This window comes from Lepus europaeus, chromosome 21 (assembly GCF_033115175.1).
Source record: "Lepus europaeus isolate LE1 chromosome 21, mLepTim1.pri, whole genome shotgun sequence".
In the NCBI taxonomy this organism is placed as follows: domain Eukaryota; kingdom Metazoa; phylum Chordata; class Mammalia; order Lagomorpha; family Leporidae; genus Lepus; species Lepus europaeus.
In genome coordinates this window covers 5,634,150-5,651,857 of record NC_084847.1, presented here as the reverse complement: position 1 = coordinate 5,651,857, position 17,708 = coordinate 5,634,150, and positions in this window count along the sequence as shown.

Genomic DNA, 17,708 nt, shown 5'->3' with positions numbered 1-17,708 from the left:
AGAGCAGTAACTTGCTCTCAAGATACTTCTCAATGTCACAACACTTGGCACGTAGTAGGTGCTCCCTGGGTCCTATTATGGAACACTACCATAGAAGCAGTGGCTTCTGCTTTTCTATCTTCTTTTTTTTTTTTTTTTTTGACAGGCAGAGTGGACAGTGAGAAAGAGAGACAGAGAGAAAGGTCTTCCTTTTTGCCATTGGTTCACCCTCCAATGGCCACTGCGGACGGTGCATCTCGCTGATCCGAAGCCAGGAGCCAGGTGCTTCTCCTGGTCTCCCATGCGGGTGAAGGGCCCAAGAACTTGGGCCATCCTCCACTGCACTCCCTGGCCACAGCAGAGAGCTGGCCTGGAAGAGGAGCAACTGGGACAGGACCGGCGCCCCGACCAGGACTAGAACCTGGTGTGCCGGCGCCGCAAGGCGCAGGATTAGCCTAGTGAGCCGCGGCGCCGGCTGCTTTTCTATCTTCAATGTTTCCCCATAAATTCTCTGGCCCATTCAATATTCTGGCAGAATAGCTGAACAAATCTGTTGTTTAAATATTAATAATGGAAACAACAGAATAGTCGTGGAAGAAACTGGAAAGGACATCCAAAGATGTCCACAGAATGTATCTTTTCGTTTCCACTCTCCTTATTTGACAAGGGACATTTTTTACCCACTTTAATGTCTAAGCAGAATCATTTTCACCCATCTCCTTCACCGTAGTATCAAGAGCAGAAGCACCTGAGAGCTGCCTTCCTTTGAGAATCTTCCTCAGGATACTTTCTCTGTATAATGCCTCTTTGAAAAGGAGTACATTAGTAGGAAGGATGACTTTTCTAGCCAATCAATGTTCTCCCTTCCTAAGTCAAACTTTTCCTGGAAGGTGCAATGGGAAGGAAAGACTCACATAAAAGGTTGCTTATAAGTGTGTCCGCAGAGACTAAATCAGATCATGTTTATTGATTCATGTCAATCGATAGACACAGAAAAGTTCAGGAGGCTCTGACCCAAGCCTCCAGGTATGCATCTGTTGGAGGTTTCTGTTTGTTTTGAATCTAGGCTGAAGTTTGAATTATTCAGAATTTACAAAATAATCTCTGCCCACTAAGTTACACAAATGGATTCATACAAAGAGGGAGAGAGAGGAAATTCACCTCCTTCTATTGTCCCCTCCAGATAGAGTATCATGTTGAGGCAAGTTTTGTATAAAATATTGAATCGTGCCATAGCTATATGTAACTAACCAAATGACAAACTAAAATCAGAGCAGAATCCTGAGTGTACCCACACTGGTTCGTAAGAATAGACAAGCTGCACGCAGCAGCAGTGGTCAGTCCACAGCCCACTTCTCGCGGAATCACATTTGTCCTCAGAAAATGTTTTTGTTGCACTCATGTAAACTGCAGTCTTCCAAAGAATTAAGCAACTTTGAGTTAGGCTTTGTACCACTCACTTTCTACTACCTCTTCCAGGGAGGAGAAATGGTTCACGTTTAGAGATAAAATCTCACAGTCATACCTCGAAAGGACTCACCTAAACTCCTGCAGTATGCAACGTGACCAGGAGCAATTTGTCGAGCTAAATTCCTTCTGGCTGCCACGTGTACACCCGTCTCGTGACGTCCTGCTGACACCAACACAACAGAGAGAGCTCTGGCGAGGATGCAAGTGGACGCCAATGCCCCTTACTGCAGATATTCAACAAGACTGCACCACTAACTATTTGGCAATGCAGCCACCCAGGCACCATTTTGAGAGAGGCTAAGCTGGAGTTGAAATCAAAGTTTTAATGGGGATTTGACCTGAGAGAGCCATGAAGACTGGATGCAACATTCTTTGCCTACCAGGTCAGTCAAAGGGTAGGAGAAGGTAGTGAACACAACTATGCAGCAGTAAATGTGTCTACAGCATCTTTTTTTTTTTTTTGTCACCTCTTCTACATTTCTCTGACAGTGACATCACTATCTCTGCTGATACAGCATTTTCCATGGGGTGGGTCTTGGCAAAGCCAGGAACACCTCACTCGTCCTGCCGTTTTCACATGATCTAGTATGAAAAGCAGAAGTCCTGCTCTCTTGGTCCCCAAAGATCAGGGCAGAGGTAAGAGTGTCATCTAAACAGAAGTAACACCTCTTTTTGTTGTATATGGAAACCAGATGATAAAAAAAACATACTGTGCTTCAAAGCAAGAGCACTTAAGGGTCCAGTTTAGAGATCACAATCATCCACACGAAGAGAAACCTGCTCAAGAATAAAGTCAACACGCAACAGAGTCAAAAATGGAAAATGGAGAAGAAATAAAACATCACTGACAATAGATGAACCCCTGGCCTAGCTCTGCTTGAAGATGACATATCTCTCACATTTCTAATTTCATGAGCTAATAAAGCCTCATTATATATATATATAAAAAAGCTTCAATGTGTTGGAATTAACTTTCTGTCACTTGTAATCAAAAACATTCTGTATCTAAAGGGAGGCAAGAAAAGCAGGCTCAACTCCCACTCCATTGCTGATCTGGAAAAATCCGCTTTCCCAAAGAGATCTAACTTCTGCCAGGGTGGACTCTGGGTTAACAGGCTCTTTCTTCCCGTTGGGCCTCCTCACACATGACCGTGTGGGTTGGGGTTGAACAAAACAGTTCCTGAATGTGGAACACACTTCGCAGCTTCTGCCATTCGAAGGAGAGGACTCCTGCTCTAGCACAGAAATAATTCTGGAAAGGAGTGTATCTGCTTTCAGACAGTGTCTGCCAAGATGTGGCCCAATGTAATTTAAAATGGCTAAGACAATCAGCTTGAAAATTGAGGCTTCTAATGGGAACACCTACTCAGCCCTAATAGTAGGGGAACTACCATCATAATTACAATGTGGTGCAAGCAGGCACATCATTAACTAACTTTTCTCAGCTCCTGCAATTAACGAGCATCAATAGATTGAGTAAATTATTAATAATCCACACATGCTCCAGTGCACATTGCTGGTTCTATTTTTTGCAAGTCAGAAGCAAAAAGTTAACAGCTGATATCCAAACAATCTTTGATTTATCTCTTTCACAACATCACTGTTCTTTTTAATCATTCTTTCTGGAGGCAGTAACAGTCATAAAGAATTAAGTAGTGAATAGAGAAGGAAATATCCTGGCATTGAGCAATGCAATCTAACAGAAAGGCTGTTGTTTAAGAAGTGACTGAACAGTAGTCCCCGTTCCTGGCTTTCTTCATGGGGTAATCCTTTATGGAATCGTTATTATCACTGAGTGGCAGTAATGGTGGAAGATGCTGTGGCCATTACTTTGCAGAGTCTAGTGTGAATCAGCAGTTCTCAAATGCAACCTAGGGACCAATTTAGGTTTATGATGTTCACAAATAATCTCCCCAAATCATAGGGCATTAACACAGGTTGGACCAAATCTAATACGTATACGATACAAAAAAAAACCTGGAGGTCCAGAAAGAGTTGGAGGGCATATCCAAGCTTGCATAGACAGCTGAAGAAGTCTCTTCCACTGTGTGTAATTAATTTGTTTCAAGTCACTGGGTGAATAAGACATACTCTTTGTTCTGTAAGCAGGGATGTTCTAATGGAAGGAGGCTACTGACAGGAACATTCACAGACCATGGGAGCCCTGTGATCAGAATAGGCTCAATGATGGAGGGAAGGCCCAGCAGCCCAGCCTGTGGCAGGATTCCCATGAGAGTTGTAAAGTCTGCTGGACTGTTTTTCATCTGGACAGAGAGAGCGCCCCAGTTCACTGGTTCACTCCCTATATGGCTGCAATGGCTGGGCTACGCTGACGCCCGGAGCTGGGAACAGTCTATGTCTCCCATGAAGGTGGCAAGAGTCCAGTGACTTGAGCCACCACATCTGCCTCCTTGGGTCTGCATTAGCAGGGAGCTAGAGTCAGGAGCCAGAGCATGGACATGAACCCAGGCACTCTGGAACACGGGCTTTGCAGCTGCCTCCTGTCTGCTTTAGAAGACAAAAGAAAATGAAAATGAAAGTGGGAGGGCAACACTCTGCCCTTTGGGAAAAAGAAGGCATCCAAAGGAGCTGGAGTAAAGGTAAACTGGTGATTAGGGACAGGAGAGGGGACCGTTCAGGAACAACTCCCCCGAAGAGGGCAAAGGTGAGCCTTTGAGGAGTCTTCAGTAGGGAACGACACAGGGGGACTTCCCGGCAGGAGAGGACCACCAGGCTGCAGTAGGCAGAATGGAGAGGAGACGCTACATGGAGAGAGAAGGAAAGATCCACTGGGTGCCTGCCTCCCCATGCAAAGGATGACAGTGGCTGTAACCAAAGAGACAACAGTGAGAACGGGGCAGAGTGAGAGAAAGAGAGAGAGAAAGAGAGAGAGAAAGAGAGAGAGAGAGAGCGAGCACGAGAGCAAGAGAGAGCCCCAACTGATGGGTTTTTGTGACTCTGGGGAGATAAAACCAAAAGACATGACTCCTTGCCCTGAATCCTTGGGGATACAATGAGTGCCAACTCCTTACCAAGCAAACAGTCACATTGCCAGTGCCCCTGCTAACAGCCTGAAACAAAGCCAGGAAGTCCAGCAATCCTGGCCTTGAACTTAAAAACATAAAGGTGGGGATTTGGGGAAACTGGGCTGCAGGGGGTGATTTCCAGTATTTGGTTCCTCTCTCCCTTCTGTAGGAGCTGGATTATTAAAGACCATCTCCCACAGTGAGGAAGGGAATCATTTAGGAGAAAAAAACAAAACAAACAAGAAAAAGTGTAGCGGTTGGTAGACCGGAAGGACCCGTACCTTGAAGCAAACTCTCAGCCAGGAAAGTGGCAAAACAACAAGGGTCCAGGTTCTTCTGTCTTCCTGCCTTCTTCAAAAGAAAGCATCTGAATGAACTTATTTCGGGCACACACAGAGTCCTCTGGCTGTGTGTCTGTGAGCAGGACAAGGCATGAAACAGAGGACCCACGGGTCACTGTGCTACACACACACACACACACACACATACTCAGAGCCTGTCTGCAGGCAAGCGCCTGGGGCTGCAGAATTCAGGATCAGTCTCAGGCTGGCTGCGCCTCCCAGGGCTCTTTGGGTTCCCGCTGAAATGACTGGCTCACTTTGAGACCACCGAAGCACGCGCGGACGACTCGGCAGATCCCTTCCACACAACTGGAACTGATCACAAATAGAAGGGGAACGGTGAGTCTTTAGAAAATCAGCCTCGGAAAATCCCCACTCTCCATCGAACAACCGGGCACTGCGGCCTGAAAACACCAGACGAGCACAGGTTCCTCCTGGTGCATAAAAAAACCTGAGTGAGAAAGGATAGGGAACAGGAGAAGATGGTCTGATACACGCAGAGGAGTTACTCGAGGCAAGATGGGGCAGATGGGGTAGAGGCTAAGGCAAAAAAAAGTCCTGCTGCAGTTTCCCTTATGGTAGCTAAAGCTGGGCTTTCGGAAGTTGCTTGTGATCAACGCAAAAAACGACAACCCCTCCACAGACATCCCCGGTGCCTTTACATTTCAATCATCTGTGTTAGTTTTATTTCCATTTGACAGACCCCAGGCATCACAAGCTCTAAAGATCTGGATCCTGGGAGGTAGGGGTGGGAAGCAGCTTGTGTCTGGGTTCCTCTAAGAGGATCACGCCTCAGTTCCCAACCACTGATGGACCAGGTTTATCCATCTGTCTTTGGACATCAGTTTAGACAAACCTTTCCCTTCAGCTGAAATTGAATTTGAAGCAGCTGTCCTTGCCTTTGGGTCCCTCCTGCTTGACCACAAGGTGCTGGAACACTTCAGGAAAAGCCCCTTAGCAAAAAATATCCCCAATTGCTTCTGTTCATAGTCAAGCCTTCAGCCTGACCCTTTTTTCCCAACAATCACTTCCATGGAATCCCTGTTACAAGCCACGGACTCCATGTCCTTTTTGTTTGCTGTCAAACCCAGCAGGCTGCTGGGCTGGATTTCTCCTGGGACAGGCATGTGGTAATCTCCCACAGCAATGGCCTCGATGGCAAGGGGAAGGCAATGAGACGAAGCTGGAAGAAAACCATTAAGGGAAGGGAGGATGCTTTGGCTTCAGCGATGTCAACTTTATGGCTATTGGCCAGAAAATGAATAGAAAAATGTGCAGGTGTGATGTGCGTTACACCCACTGTGGTGGAAATTTCTGGACCAGCTTTCAAGTAATGTGTAGATCTGCGATGAAGTGGAATGCAAATGAACACTGGAACCCACGGTGGGATGGAGAAAGGCATTGTTCTTTTTTATGCTATCTGCCAGTTTCCGCATTGATGGGGAGACGGGGAATAAGCTTTATGTCAAGAGCGTGTCGCTCTTGCTTTGTTACGAGGAGGAGCTCAAGGAGACCTGAACGAAATACAAAAGTGAACCCCTCCCTTGGATCACAACCAGCTTTGCTCAGCATCCCCGGCAAGCCGACCCTAGTGGGGGTGAGCAAGCTGACAGGAAGTTATGGGGTTCAGCGGGGTCGCTAGGCACGCCACCTGCCAGGGTTCTCTCTCTGCCTTCGGCCAGGAAAGACCATTAACACAGGTACATTTCCAAAGGCAAGACACATTACCAGCAAGCAGAGCTGTCGCATTTAGCATCCAACTCAGAATTTCTGCATTTGCAGGGCATGTGCAGTCACTCCATGGGGCCCCAGGCCCCATCGCACAGGAAATGGGCTTTGGGGTACAGGTCACTATGCCATTCCCTGTCCCTCTCCCTGGATCTAGACCGCCAAAGCTTGTTTTAACCCCCACTTTTGCCCTCTTCTGAACTTTCAGAAGAAGAGGGAAAGGAGCAGGTCCAGTTGAAGCACTCTCAGCCCCCAGCCAGTAAGAGAACTGGGGCAGCAGGTGGGGTGAGCGTTTGCTTAGGAAGAAAGCTAGGAGAGGCTACAGCTGTAGAGCCGAGATGGAGACCAGCACGTGGCCACCTCTGCTGCTCCTCCAGGGGAGAATGGGCCCTGTGGGAGCCACACTGCATGTACAGGAGGAGGCTGAGCCGGCTGCCAGGGAGGTGAGGAGAAAGAGATGGAGAGACACAGACCTAGCACTGATGTCTCCGTATGGCATCATCCCATGGGAGCTCAAAGACACATTTTCGTTTGTTCATTCCCACACCCTCAGGAGCAGCTAAATGAGGCCACCTTCAGCTACTCAGCACCCACACAAGGAACAAGAGTCTCAGGGCCACCAGTCAGGGGAGCTCAAACACCGCCGTGGTCTACAGGCCACGCCACGAGTATCTAAGCCCCCTGTTAGTACTGGGGAGGAAAGTGCATGGCAAAGAGCAAGAGGACATGTGAGAGATGCCCTGGCTGCAGGAGAACCACCTGGGGACCCACAGACCCTCAGCTCAGGAGAGGGCTCCCCGACCAACAAGACCAACCCCATCCAGCCAGTGTGACAAGAAGGAGACAACGCCAGGTGACCCGTGTCCGAGTTGTTGCTGCGCCCTCCAGTGGAGGAGGTGGGAAGGGGCTGCCTTTCACTTCAGAGATGGTGGGACACCCCAGGGGGACACAGACGCAGTGCCTGTAGCAACCTCTTTCTCTGCTCAGAAAGACCCCTCTATCTGTGGCTTGATTCGCTATTGATCGAGGGCTCTCGTTCATCGTGATGCAGGCAAACATTTTACTTTCTCAGATGCTAGTGGGAGGGATTCTATCTGGGGACAAAGGAGCGGGACACTGCTGGGCAGCCTGACACCAGCAATTAATGATCAGCCAGAGGAAAGACTGTCCACGCTGTCCCTAACTGTCCACTCGCAGAATTTCTAAATAGGTCTGGACTCTTCTCTCTTGGGAGATTTTCACCTGGAAACCATGGATCACGGCCAAGGGTGGGTCCCAGAAACAATGAGCTTGGGGAGGGGGTGCAAAACGCTGCATCCCCGTGTGCACACATTACTGCTGTGGGAAAGACGTTCTCGGCTTTTGTTAGACTTGGGGGCAGTGATCACATAGAGGATTCGGAGATGCCTCAAATGAGGAAAGTGTTCAGATAAGAAGTTGGGGGGGGGGGCCTTCCTGTCCTTCCCAAAACTAAGGGGACGTCAGAGGCTTTCCACCAGGGAGAGGGGAAGTCACAGGCACCTAACTCAGGAGGAAATCTCAAAACACTTCAACCCTAACCCCCACCACCACAGTCACTCCAGGGGACACAAGAACCCCATGACAAGTGTAGTGTTCCGAGGTCAACACCACACTTCAGAATCAGTCTATGCTTTGATACCAGGAAAACCCAGGGGTTGCTGGTTCGAGTCCCGGCTGCCCCACTTCTGATCCAGCTCCCTGCTGATGTGCCTGGGAAAGCCATGAAAGATGGTCTAAGTGCTTGGGCCCCTGTATTTACATGGGAGAATCTATATTCCCCTATATTTACAGGAGAATCTCCTGGCTCCTGGCTTCTGACTGGTCCAGCTCTGGCTGTTGTGGCATTTGGGGAGTGAATCAGCAGATAGAAGACCTCTCTTCCTGTCTCTCCTCTCTCTATAAATAAAGAACTTTCTAAAACAACAACAGAAGTGATGCTAAGTCTATCAATAAATACTTGTTTTAGTATCCCAGAGGGTAAGGGCGATTGCTATGCCAAAGGTGGACACCCCTCTAGAGTGACCTCAGGGTCTCAGGCACCACTGACACTCAGCGAATCCAGCTGAATGACAAAAAGGGACAAAGGGACCTGGAAGGAATGCAGAGCCACAGGAAGTAGCTCTGTGGATTTTGGGGGAAGAAGATGGCCCCGGCTGAGAGCTGAACGCCCAGCCTCAGACACAGGCTCCTCTCCAAGGACACAGAAAAGATAAAAAGGGAGGTGGAGAAGCAGGCTTGGGAGAAGCTACCCCATAAACAAAGGTATCCTTGTTCTTATTTCTATTGGTGCTTCTACTGTCCGCAGGGGAGTGGGAGATGTGGATGTGGCTAATTCCATGCTGGACTCCAGACACGGTCTGAATCACTGAGCCACATTTCATCTCAAATTGACTAATAATGAGTCTCACACCCCACCCCACTCCACATTTTCCTGGGCCCTTTACTGTCACCACCCACCCAGGGTGGGTTCAGTGCTCTCCCTGGCAGCAGGGCTGGGGGCTCCACGTCCCCCCTCCCAGCTTCCTGCCCATCTTTCACCCCTTCTCTGTTCTCTCCTTCTCTCTCTTGCCATCTCCATCCTCTCTCTATCTTTGCCTCTCTGTCACTCCCTCTTTTTATGTCTCTATCTCTGTTTCTCTCCTCCTTTGTGTTCTTTTTTTTCTCTGTTTCTCTTTCATCTTTTGTGTCTCTATTTCTCTATCTTGTGTCTCTTCCTCTCATCTCTTTTTTCTCTGTGTCCTTCTTTGTGTCTTTGTCTCTTTTCCACTGTCTCTGTTTCTTGCTCGTTCTTTCTCTCTCTCTTTTAATTTTCCCCCAGCAAAACACAAACAAAGTCACAACAAAGACTGCCCTGAATCACACGCTTTGCCTTTATGCTCACTTGAAAAACCCACGGATGGCTTTTTGCTTTCGCCTACATAAAAATAAATGGAAAACATTTTGCAAATGTCAAATGCTATATAAAAGGGGAAAATATGAAGGACGCTGGACATATAAACAATAATACTAATGACAAATTTCTCTTCTTCTACAGCGCTCTCTCTTCATCCCAATTCCACTTTGGAGTTTTATCTCGAGGGTCAGAACCTGGCTGTATCACAGGTAGCATCTCATAGACCCATACTCTGCAGATGGATCCACAGATGTTATTACAGAAAGGGGAAGGGAAATAAAAGGAAATTACTCAGGCTAACCGTTTTCTTTCCACCATTCATCCACGCAACCCTATTTCTAAGCAATCTTATGCTGCCAAGATTGGGTAAGGGGTTGGGGCTACAATGTTCAACACATCAGAGGTGGTCCCTACTCGAACGTGGCAGTGAGGGGGATGGGCAATAGAGAGAACAGCTGATTATGGTGTTACGAATCCAGGCGGATTCATGGAGAGCAGGTAAGGAGAGTAGAGAAGGAAAAGACATTGACAGTAGAGGAAAGAACATTAAAGCAGAGACCCAGGTTAAGAAAGAGAGTTGTACAGAGAATATCTGGAGGAGAACAAGTACAAACACACACACACACCCTGCAGTACAGGAGCTGGGGGAGGAGACACAGGTGAGGTCAAAGCAGAGCCCAGGTCTTAGATTTTGCCTCACGGGTGCAGCAATGAGTCCAGATTTTTGCTAGGGGAAGAACTCTACAGGAGCACCTGCAGGGACAGCAGATGGCATGGTGGGATGCATGATTTGAAGAGGTCACACTGGCTGCTGTGTGCCAAGCAGGAGCAAGGGATGAGGAGTCTGGGTAGAACAGTGCAGGCAACGGGTGAAAGCCGGAAGTGGCTTGGACTTGGCAGGTGACGGGTGGAACGTGGGGGAGATGGACTGGGACTTGCAGGTGGATTGGATGTTGAGAGAAAGGAGAGGTCCAGGAAGACTTTAGCAGCCCACTCCCCGGAAACCCTGAAGTCAGTCTAGGTTAGTGTCTTCTTAGTTCAAATGACATTAACGTGCTTATTGACACATGGTCCTTCCTCAGGCCTGGGGAGTCACAAACACCACCTCTCCCCACTTTGACCCTCTCCAACCAAACTGCTTCTCCATGCTTTCTGCTTTCACTGAACCCCTTACATCGGCTTCTGTAACTCTCACTGAACTCACACCTGGCAAGGTCCTGTACCCAGCAGAGGAGGGACTCAGTCCCAGAACCAAGCACTGCGCCTGGCATCCCAAGGGTGAGTGAAATGAATAAACACTGGATGTGAACGCATGCACTGAAGGGGAGTCTCCAGCGGATGAAGAACAGAAAGCAGCTGGGATCGGCACTCACGCCCACCTGCGATTTCCTGGTTCCTCACAGGGATCCTCCTACTCCTTCCCCCAGCAGACTGCAAGTCTAGACACCCCGTTCTGACAAAGCCAGGGCCACTCAGCAGATGACTCATGGCTCACAAACCACTGGGGGTTCCCAGGGTGTGCTGGGGGTGGCTTCCCAGCACCGTTGTGCAAAACAGAAAGGGGCTTCACCTCTACCTCGGTTGTGGAGTCATCCTCACTGTCTCCGTTCCTCTCCTATCTCCCCCTTGGCATCTGAGCCACTCAGAAACCAAATCGGAGTGCCTTTTGGAAATGCCAGTTCCTTATAGGAGCGTCTCACAAATCAGCCCTCAGGAACCCTGCCACTGGCAAGTTTCCAGATGTTGGGCTCTTTCATAAGCCTACCAAGGAACACAAGGGACAGCTGAGCACGATGTTCCCCACCACCATGTACTGGTTCAAGTCCCCATCGCTCAATTCCAATGTCAGTTGTTTTTGCATAGGGCACCAATCTGAGGAACTGCTGCTTCAGCTACGTGCCCTAGAAAGACGCCGCTAACAATCATCAGAACCTAGCAAGGTGCCCCACATCCATGCACACATTTGTTCCTACATTCAGAAAGTGTTACTAAACTCACACGATGCCCCAGGTCCTTGGGTATCCATCGGGGAATGAGACGGGGCTCCACTACTTGCAAAACTGCCAATTCGGGGGATAAACAGTATAGCAATGGATGTATGATTGCAAACTGAAGTAAGTGGCATAAGGAAAATGAAGAAGGTCCTATCATACAGACGTGGGGTGGGGCTGGGGGGGTGAATCGTAGATTGGGTGGTCAAGAAAAAACACTAAAGAGAGAGGGAACTTAAAATAAATCTTGCTTTTAAACCTTTTAAATAAAGAGAGGATGAAGAGAAGGAGGTGATTTTAAGATGAGCTGCAAACTGAGAAGAAAACAACCATTCATAGAACTGGAAAGAGAGGGAGGGTGGAGAGGAAGAAAGCAGGGAGAGACGAGTGTGTGGGGGAGAAGAGACACAGAGAAAAAGAGAAGAGAAAGATTTCATCTGAGTTATAAAAGAGATCCCTGGGGCACCTGCCTGTGGATAGCCAGGAAGAAAATGCTGTTCCAGGAGGCTTATTTGGGGTGAAGTGGCAAAGTGAAGATTCATAGAAACATCATCTAACACAGGCAGGCGTTTGGTGCAGCGAGATAAGTCACCTCTTTGGATGTCCATATCTCACGTCAGAGCCCCTGCTTCACAGCCAAGCTCCTATAGTTCTGATCCAGCTTCCCACTATAGTATCCTGGGAGGCAGCAGCTGATGGCCCAACAACTTGGGTCCCCACCACCTATGTGGGAGACCCAGGTAGAGTTCTTGACCCTTGGTTTTTTCCTGACTCAGTGCTAGGTATCCATTTGGGGGAGTGAACCAATGGATGAAAGATCTCTCTCCACTCTCTGCTCTGTCTCTCTCCATCCCTCTATGCCTTTCAGACAAACAAGGCCAAACACTAAAACCCTTGGCATTACTTACTAAAGTCTTATTACCAAAGATCTCCAGTGCTGTGTCTGACTTTTCCCCATCCATATCCATCTTCTCTCTGCAACCTCAGCACCTCTCATGACTTCAGATTGCCATTTCTCCATTCCCCTCGCCAGGCCTGACTCTAATGCCCCAAGCTGTGGCTCTGCATTATCTGATGGCCCTGTTGAGTCACCAATGCTTCTTCCCATGCCAGGTCTTACTTTAAATCCCAGGCTTATCTTTTTCTCCAAACACTGCCTTATTCTAGAGTAAGACTGTGTTTAGAATTCCAGATCTTCCCCTATGTAACCTTGGGCAAATAACTGAACCTTTCTATGTGGGTGCTTCCATAGAATACATTTTCCATGAACTTTTAGAAGATTCTGGATATCTCTTTTTTCTCATCTGAAAAACCAAGAAAACAGACCTCATCGAAAAGTTTTAGTACTAAATTAGCTAATGCATGTAAAGCCAAACAATTGAAATAATGTCCAAATAATGTCCAATAAATATTTTTTAAAAACTTAGCCAGAGTTCTTTTTTTTTTTTTTTTTTTTTTTGGACAGGCAGAATGGACAGTGAGAGAGAGAGAGAGACAGAGAGAAAGGTCTTCCTTTGCTGTTGGTTCACCCTCCAATGGCCGCCACGGCCGGCACGCTGCGGCTGGCGTACCACACTGATCCAAAGGCAGGAGCCAGGTGCTTCTCCTGGTCTCCCATGGGGTGCAGGGCCCAAGCACTTGGGCCATCCCCCACTGCACTCCAGGGCCACAGCAGAGAGCTGGACTGGAAGAGGGGCAACCGGGACAGAATCCGGCGCCCCGACCAGAACTAGAACCCGGGGTGCCGGCACTGCAGGTGGAGGATTAGCCTATTGAGCCACGGCGCCAGCCTAGCCAGAGTTCTTTAACCAAATTAGTTTATAATCCTGTGTATATGAATTTGTTTTTAAAAATTATGTATTCATTTTAATTTTATTTGCAAAGGAGACAGTGTGAGAGAGAGATATCTTCCATCTACTGCTTATTCCCCAAATGCCTGAAATGGTCAGGCTAGGCCAGGCTGAAGGCAGGAGCCTAGAGCTCCATCCATGTCTCCCACATTGGGGTCAGGGGCCCATGTACTTGAGCCATCACTTGCTACCTCTTGCGGTGCACATCAGCAGGAAACTACATCAGAAGTGGAGGAGCAGGACTTGTTAGGCACTCCAATATGGGATGAATGTGTCCCAAGTGGTGTCTTAGCTGCCTAGATAAATGCCCACTCTTTATACATAAATTCCAAGGTGAAATAGACCCCTAGTCGTTCAGTTTCCTCTCTAGGGCCTTAGGGAAATTTTCTACTATGTCACTTGCATGTTTCTCATTGTCACTTTTTAGGATGAGTCAGCTTCTAGCCCAGCAGCCTATCCCTGATCTGGGGCTCCTCTAAGTTCTTTGTTGTGGTCAGAACAGGTTTTCCAAAGCCAGGAAGCCTCTGATAACTTCCCAGAGTGCACCGGTGGAGTCAGCCCAGCCCAGCCACGACTGGACTTGGCAGGTGGATCAGACATGCCTGGAAGCCTCTCCATCACTCTTCAGCTGTCTAATCTCGGAAACGCTATTCAACCTCTCTGGGCCTCAGCTTCTCGTTTGTAGAACATGGATGAGAATAATAGTATTTGGGTGCAGAAAAGAGTGTGGTAGAATCTAGCTGGCAAACAGAAGACCTCCTTTTGCCCTTTTGCAGGGATGCCAAGTAGTCTTGATCATTTCTCAGCAACGGACCAAGAAGAAAGACCAAAGAGACCACAGAGTGACCCCCACCCTCAACACACACTGTCTTCTCCCCTCTTTCTCTGGCCCACAGTGAGGAGAAAAAAACCTTTGCTGAGTGTGAGAGAGAAAGGAACCTCTGTAATATTAACCCCCTTGCCCTGGGATTGCCATTGCCAGACCTGAGTTTAGCACACCCAGGCTCACCCAGCCACTGACTATTCTCGTCCCCGTCACTGTCCAATAGGACTTCCTGTGATGACGGAAATGTGCCACATCTCCACCGTCCAACGTGGCAGCCGCTAGCCACCAAGGTCCAGCGACCTGGAGAGATGTGACGAATGTGACAAGACACTGCGTTCTACATTGTTTCATGATAGCTAACGGAGACTTAAACAGTCACTATGGCTATCGGCTACCACATTGGCCAGTCCAGCAGTACTGGCCTTTCCTTTGTTTCTATGAAACGCCGCGCTCTCCCGCTCCTAGACATCTTCCTGCTTGCTGTGGAAAAGCATTTTCCGCCAGCCTCCACCCTGGACGTGGCTGCCTCAGGGGTGTTCAGCCTTTCACTGCGCTCCATCGCGAGATCCTTCCAACAACCCTGCGTTACTTCTTCGGGCTTCAGTGAGCAGCGCTACTTTGCAGAAAGTGCGTGTAGGCAAAACGGCAAGCGGCTGTTACGGATGCTTATTTCCAGATCAAACGGCAATTCCAGGGGCCTAATGCAGATGAACATGTGTGCCAGACACAAAATAGGACGCGGCTGCCTATGAACGATGCTAGGCCCGGGCTACCTGAAAAGGCAAATCTGCAGTCGGAAGGACCGAAATAAGTGGAATGAAGCCTTCAGCATAATTACATGTTGTTAATTGAAAAATGTTAATCACGTCATATTAGGAAGAAGACAGGGTTAAATTGGTAAAATTTCAATTCACTTAGGCCTTATCTCCTGTTGGAATGAACCAGATGATTAATCCTCAATATTCTTCAGGGATGCGGCAAACAGCAGCAATTAAATTAACAACTACAAAGTTTATGCTCAGAGATTCAAAAATGAAAGACGGAAACACTTTAATTTTTCACAAGTTGTTACCTTAATTATCTTCTTATTGCTCTGTCTCTTTCCCCTCATTACAAAAACACACCCCTCAGTATTCACGGATTCCTTTAATTTGCTGTAGCTCCGTAACAATGAAAGAAATGTCATCGGAGATGCGGAGTCATACATCTTACTCTGTGTGTGCTCACTGAGAATAAAGTGCTGCGCTGGGCCTAGCCCAGTGTTCATGCTGCAGAATGCTGACAAACCTCCACTTGTCTGCGAGCCATCGGGACCGTCTGGACGCCTGTGCACACAGCAGAGTTCCTTTATCACCGTAACCCAACAACAGCAGACACACAGGCTCCTTAGCAGGACAAGCTGCAACTTCATTGATCAGGTTAATGAAATACAAAGAGATAAAAAGCAATGGGGTAGTTAGGGAAATGAAGAAAAACCCAAGCTGACCCTTCTCATCTCAAAGTACTCACTGCATCGACATTAAAACGGGCTCTTAGGACGTCTGCATTATCAAATACTACCTTTACAAATTATTTTTTCTCAGTGGCATTCTCTCATCATCAGCAGCAGAAGAATCCCACTTTGGAAATATCAGATAATTCATGTCCCTTGAAATGCAACTAATCCACACTGGGGGAAAGGAAAGGAAAGGAAAGGAAAGGACTGACATCAACAACCATAAAGCAAGAGAACGCCGTCTCATGGTACTCTAACAGGTCCCCTGACATCTGTGCCTGAAAACTGTGCCCACGACAAACCCTATCTGTGTGTTGGGTATTCCTCTACCCCTAACTCAGAGGCTGGTTTGTACATTCACTACAGCATACAAGCCAGCTCCAGCAGCAGCAGCCAAGGTAAGACAGCAACAAAAGTGGTTTTCCTTCTCAGGATTTCTAAGGAGGCCCTTTTCTGCAAAGAAGATCATTATTTGCTGGTGGGCAGGGGACAATCAATGCCACAATTAAAAAAAAAAAAAAACAGCCTAGTTATTTGGAAACTGTGAATGAAATTAAAACAAACCTACCACAAACCCCTCAACGAGAAACTGCGATGCAATCAAACAATTGGGAGTCCAAACTGGAAAATGCGTGAGGACGCATCAATAATTGAGCACATCGCATCCTTGATGCCTGAAGGAGCCATCACCATCACTGTAAATCCTCTCCCTGGGTGATGGGAGGCCTTTGGCGGCTGCGGGTGCTGGGGCAGTTGTCACCTCTCCGTCCACTTTCTGATTTTCCAAAGTTTCACAGGAAAATGCCATCTCCCCGGAGAACGTCCTCACAACAAATTATTAGCACAGCTCTATTGATCACCACCCAAACGGCAAAAATCTCAATAAATTTCATCTGGACCTTTACCGAAACCTCAAAAACGCATTACACCCTCTCTGCTGACCGCCATTTGTGTGATCGCTATTGTATTTGCAGGGCAGTCAATTTTATACAGCATAACAAACTGTCAAGTGCTAACGCGATTCCCTCCATTACGGAGGCCCATGTATTAAATTTAGTGAAGCACAATATCAGACTTCAAATATTGCAAGGCCTAGAATTGAATGCCACAGAGCCTAATGTTATCAACCTGACAAATACACTGACATATTAAGTAGCAGATCATGTATTCATATCTGGAACTGATGTTGTTTTCTGTTTGGCTGTATATTTTTTGGATTAGCTATGATATTTCAAAATGAACACTGTGTTGTGGAGTACAAGAGAACTGACAGCAAAGAAGCTGCCTCGGTCATTACTCATGTTTTTTGTTTGCTTTTTTTCACAGATCAATTATTGCTTTTCTTAACAGTGTGCCATTAGAGGTTTAAGGAAAACGTAAGCACGGCTCAAAGAAAAGTCGCTTTTAAGTAAACAGCTGATTTTTTCTTGTACTTTCTACCAATGACAATAAGCTTTAATATTGTTATTCAATGAACAGAATGAACGGTTTCTTTGGTATTAATCACATAGCTCTCTTCTGACTTTAAAGCAAGACAAGGGCTGTTTTCTGCTTCTTCCTTTCCTTGTCATCATTCTTTGTTGTTACAAAAGATAAGAAAATGACTGACTTTCCTTTACAAATGTTGCTTCATTCCCATGCTACTCAACCATTCTAACTACTTCTGTTTGGAACACAGAGATCATCCCAATGTTCTTCACCTGATATGATCATCCCACAATGAAATGCACCAATTCACCGAAAGTCTAGAAACCCAGTACTCTAATAGTCAATCTTGTCAAGTTAACTTCCAAAATGATATTTGGACAGAAATTAAAATGTACCTCATGATAGGAAACACAAATTTTAAAATCATATATACTCTCTGTGCTTCTTTCTTCCATAACCTTGAGAATATGATGCTAAATTCTGTTTCTAGGTCATTGATTCTGGACTTAAAACCCACATTTTGCATGCACGCAAATTATGATACCAAAAATGAGTTTTAAAATCCTGTGGTCACTTATTTTTAAAACTGTAAAAAAAATTTAATTTATTCATTTGACAAGGAAAGAGAAGAGCACACTCCCAGCTCTTGGTTCATTCCCT